Genomic DNA, 6,000 nt, shown 5'->3' on the forward strand with positions numbered 1-6,000 from the left:
TTATCAAACCAATCATTTCAGCCACAGGGTCTGCCAAATGACTGTGGTTGGAATGATTGCTTTGTTTGGGCCCCACCAAAGAAGAAGCAATTAATCTCTCTTTATCCTCATCCTCCAATTCCTCCCCTCCTTCAGTGTGTACATCCTCATCCTCACAGAGAAATAATTCCACACCGAAGAGGTACATTTTTTGGTACTATCTACCCTACCCCACAAGCTCGCTGCCTAGGTGTCATCCTTGACTCTGATCTGTCCTTTGTTCCCCACATTCAATCTGTCTCAAGATCATGTTACATGCATCTAAAAAACATATCCAAAATACGACCATACCTTACACAAGACACTGCTAAAACTCTAATCCACGCTCTCATTATCTCCCGCATTGATTATTGCAATAGTCTCCTAACTGGTCTTCCCAAAACGAGACTCTCACCACTACAATCCATTCTGAATGCAGCGGCGAGGCTTATCTTCCTCGCTAGACGTTCATCATCTGCAGATCCACTCTGTCAGTCCCTCCATTGGTTACCTGTACTCTACCGCATTCTATATAAAATACTTTTACTCACACACAAGGCCATTAACCAAACTACACCAACGTACATCACTTCGCTTATCACAAAATATCTCCCAACCCGATCTCTTCGCTCTTCACAAGACCTGCGTCTCTCATCCACACTCATTACTCGCTCCCACTCACGACTGCAGGACTTTCATCGGGCTGCACCCACTCTGTGGAATGCCCTACCACGCACAATAAGACTCTCTTCTAGTCTCCAAACCTTCAAGCATTCCCTGAAAACTCACCTCTTTAGGCAAGCATATCAAATTCCAGAACTGCCCACATAACGTTCATAAACCTTCCTATTAAATTGCATCCACTCTGTACAGTCCACACATATCCTCATATGTCTTCTCATTCTATGCAATAGATAGGCATATGTACACAAGGAAAGGTGCTATTTCCCTATAGATTGTAAGCTTGCGAGCAGGGTATTCCTACCTCTATGACTGTTATCACCCAGTTTGTTATTGTTATTTCAAATTGTAAAGCGCAACGGAATTTGCTGCGCTATATAAGAAACTGTTAATAAATAAATAAATAAATATTTTGCACAGGCAAGACAATGGGCTTTTTCATCCCATGGACAACAACTGTCTCCACTGGTGCCTTATTCAAACAAACCACATCATTTAGGGGTCAGTGGACTGCTTACGCTATTACTCAAAGTTTCTGAACTTGACAATAACATATGATGAATGCGCTGAAGGTGATGTATAAGGGAGGATGTTCCTAGGTGGTTAACGTCCTTACCCCTACTTATTATGGATTGACACAGGCAACAGATGGCTTGACACCTGTTGTCCGGATTTGTGGAGAAATAATTCCATATCAAAGAGGTGGCTTTTTTGGTATTTTGCCCAGTCATGACAATGGTCTTTTTCATCCCGTGGCCAACAACTGCCTCCACTGATGCCTTATTCAAACAAGCCACATCACCATCAGAATCCTCATCGTAAACTTCCTCCTCAGCGCCAGCTACACCAATATCCTCCTCATCCTGGTGTACTTCTACATTCCTCAATCTCAGTATCATCAACTGGACTGGCTGTGCTCCTCCCAGCACTTGCAGGGGGCATGAAAATGGTGGTAGGAAAGTCCTCTTCTCATACAGTCTTGGGAAGGTCAGTCCTAGACATCGCAACCGCAGACATACTTGGACTCTCCTTGGTGATTTGTGATATCTCTGAACGCACAGTAGTTTTTTTGCTGTGCTTTAACAAGCTTTGTTTTTTACATTTTTCGAGAGGGTGGAGGGCTTCCATCTTCATGAGAAGCTGAACCACCAGTCATAAACATAGGCAAGGCCTTAGCCTTTCCTTGCCACTTCGTGTCATGAATGGCATATTGTCAATTTTATGTTTCTCATCAGATAATTTCTTTTTTTTGGGGGGTTCTTAATTTTTGCTTATTGGATTTTACAAGCCCTCTATGACATTGGGCTTTGGCCTTAGCAGACGATGTTGATGGAATTGCATTGTCAATGTCATGACTGGTGGCAGCAGCTTCAGCATTAGTACTAGGAACTGGAAGTGTTTACTGATCTTTCACTATTTACCCTCCAAATTTGTGTTCTCCATTTCACAGGACAGCACCCATTTATTATTACAGCACACAGAACAGTGCCCCTTTATTTTCACAGCACGCCTGTATTTTTACAGCATACAGGACAGGGCCAGTGTACATTTATTTTCACAGCACCCCTGTAATTTTACAGCATACAAGACAGGGCCAGTGTACATTTATTTTCACGGCACCACTGAATTTTTACAGCATACAGGACCGGGCCAGCATACCTGTATTTTATCAACACCCCTTTAATTTTACAGCATACAAGACAGGGCCAGTGTACATTTATTTTCACAACACCCCTGAATTTTTACAGCATACAGGACAGGGCCAGTGTACATTTATTTTCACAGCACCCCTGAATTTTTACAGCATACAGGACCAGGCCAGTGTACATTTATTTTCTCAGAACCCCTGAATTTTTACAGCATACAGGACAGTGCCAGCACCCCTGTATTTTAACAACACCCTTGTAATTTTACAGCATACAGGACAGGGCCAGTGTACATTTATTTTCACAGCACCCCTGAATTTTTACAGCATACAGGACAGGGCCAACACCCCTATATTTTCATAGCATACAGGACAGTGTCCCTGTACAGCAGTGACAGGACAGCAACACCTATGTACAGGTGCAGCACCCCTAACAGTACGTGACATCAGTGACAGCTAGACAGCACTCCTAAAAGTACAGGGACACCACAGTGACAGGACAGCACCCCTAGAGAGCATGCACTGATGCCACCACCCACAGAGAGACAGAGGTCTGTCTCCCTCACTCTCCAAGTCCAGAGTGAAAATTGTGGCGATGCACAGCTCCTTATATGGAATCCAAAAGCAACAAGAATCTGACAGCGGGATGATGTTGTTTTGCCTCATTCTGGGATCCGAGTCTGGCGGGAAGGCCCAAGCCGTACTCGGTTCCAGGCTCGAATTGTGAAGTTCGGGGTGGGTTCGGTTCTCTGAGAACTGAACCCTCTCATCTCTAGATAGAATAGAAAGGTCTGTGTGGGGATTTTCGCCTTGGTGCACTACATGTCCCAATGTGCCCTAGATGCCAGTACTACAAGAACCTGTGTGCCCAACCTTTTAAAGGTGACCTGGGTATGCTGTAACTGTTGTATGTCAAGGCAGATTTTATTTTACATTTTTCACACATTGGGGTAAATTTACTAAGATGGGAGTTCTGTTTAAGATGGGATGTTGCCCATAGCAACCAATCAGATTCCAGGTATTATCTTCTAAAAGGTGCTAGATAAATAAGAAGTAGAATCTGATTGGTTGCTATGGGCAACATCCCATCTTAAATAGTACTCCCATCTTAGTAAATTTATCCCAATAACTCAACACCCACCACACACGGGTGTTGAGAAGAGTTATTTTTCTATAACCTGTGTGGTTCTCCCTACTTTCTGTAGCTTTTACTAATACTGACATCACAGGGCTGGTTTTACAAGAGCGTTAGTCAGCTCTATGGCTGTGAACCCAACACTCTGCTTTACCTTACTACAATGCCTTGATCCCTGGCTAGCATAGCTTAGTGCTGGTAGTGGTTATTTTTTTCTGGAGTTTGCTGCTACATGCCTAGGATACAGTACATGCACTAGTGCTGGTTGTACTTTTGGAGTGGTTCGGGAGGAAAGAGTAATAATTTAAAAATATATATATAATTATTGTCATTTTTATTTTATTTTTACAGAGCATACAAGAACAGCATTAATATCACTATTAGCACAAATCTTGCAGCATGGGGGGACACTTGCTAAGCCGCATATCTAGCAGCTTCTGGTTTCAGCGATCAGGTCTGAATCACCCCCTTTTATCATTACAGTTGTAGCTAGGTTATATAGAGTCATAGTTATCTAGTTGCATTACTAATTTGTGGTTAATACTAATAATAATAAGTGTGATGCTGTATTTGTTTCAAGAGCTGGTGTTTTGGGGTAGACAGGAGTTGGGGGTTATGTGGGCCAAGGGACTATAGGGCTCATTGGATTATTAGGGGAAGGGACACACCTACTTATAGCAGGAGACTGTAGGGGAGATGTACTAAGCCTTGGAGAGTGATAAAGTAGAGAGAGATAAACACCAGCCACTCAGCTCCTAACTGCCATAGAATAGGCAAAATGACAGTTAGGAGTGGATTGGTTAGTACTTTATCTCTCTCCACTTTATCACTCTCCAAGGATTAGTACCTAGCCAGTGGTGCCGAGAGAGGGGGTAGAGGGTACTAATTACTTGGCCCAGTACTGGGCTGATGGAGGGGCCCAGTGTGGGCCCCCAGGGACCCTACCCCTTACCTGGCAGCAGCAGCTGCAGCTTTTCTCCTCAGCCCAGCACATTCTACTGTGTGCTGCGCAGCAGTGTGGCCAGAAAGGCACTTAAAATACATTTTTTCTGTATTTTTTTCTAAAGGTGCATGGCCACGCCTTCTGTGATTATGCCACTACCCCCTGAAAAGTACCTAGGCCCAGCAAGGCTCTCTACTGCCCTGTACCTAACCCCAATGTAACAGTGAAGTGAACTTATCTTTGCTAGCAATTAAAATGTTATGGATGACAAGGGTTGCCAGAGTAACATTTAGTGACAGTGTTATTGTGAGTAATTAAAATGGAGGAGTGGGTAACTACAATGTTAATAACAAAGCAGGGCATTTTCCACACATTGGAGGAGGCACAGGCTTTACTAGTGATTATTACTTTAGCAAATTGACTCGCTATTCTGTGTCCCCTCTGTTTCACAACCCCTCCCTATATATTGTAAGATCTCACAAGCAGCACCCTCTTGCCTCATGTTCTTCTGCATGCCCTTATATGTCTTCACATTCTTCCACATGCCCCACATATATCATCAGACCCACCTAGATATGCCATCAGACCCCACCTCCTTCACAAAATCCAACCTCAAACAATAGTGCCCCTAGCACCAGATTATGCACCAAACAGTAATGCCCCTTGCACCTAATTATGCCCCACACAGTAATGCCCCTTGCACCATATTAAGGCCCACATGGTAATGGCCATTGCACCTTATTATGTCACACACAAAAATGCCCCAGTACGATGCCTGCCTCACTTTGTTAAAATTGGCATTGTACGTGCTCATTGTCAAGGGGTTGTTTCATGCTGCTGGCCTGCTAACTTGCTCCCTCCGCTGCCGCTGCCAACAACGTTGCCGCCACATCCCTGGCACTGCTGTGCCATTTTAATAATAAGAATAAGAATAATTTTATTTACAGTATATAGTGCTCTTTCTCCAATAGGACTCAAGGCGCTTAACAGATACATAGCATAATATAGTACAGAAACAATGAAGTATAGAAAAGCTTTTCATAAACTACAGAAGCATGTAGATACTAAAGGGACATTATGGAAATGCTTGAGTAAACAGGAAAGTCTTGAGTCTATTTTTGAAGGATTTTATAGTTGGGGCCTCTCACACTGTGCAGGAAAGTGAGTTCCATAGACTTGGAGCCCCATGACTCGACCCCCAGATAAATTACAGGAGATTCTAGGTACTGCTAAAAGTCCTTTATCGACAGATTGCAGTAATTGAGTGGGGCAGTATGGAATCAGAAGCTGCTTCAGGTACCTTGGGGCTTGGTCCTGTAGTGCTTTGAAACTCAGTAAGCCAATCTTGAAGATGATTTGCAATCTTACAGGCAACCAGTGAATGGAGGATGGAGAGGAAGGGTGTTAAGTGGCTAGAACGGGGCTGGTTGGTTAACAGTCTGGCAGCTGTGTTTTGCACCAGCTGTAAGCGGTGCAATTCTTTTGCTGGGAGACCAAGGTAGATGGCATTAGAGTAGTCTAATCGAGATGATACAAATGCATGTACGACTTTTGGCAAATCATCTGAGGGAAGTAAGT

This window comes from Pseudophryne corroboree, chromosome 6, assembly GCF_028390025.1.
Source record: "Pseudophryne corroboree isolate aPseCor3 chromosome 6, aPseCor3.hap2, whole genome shotgun sequence".
Taxonomy (NCBI): Eukaryota; Metazoa; Chordata; class Amphibia; order Anura; family Myobatrachidae; genus Pseudophryne; species Pseudophryne corroboree.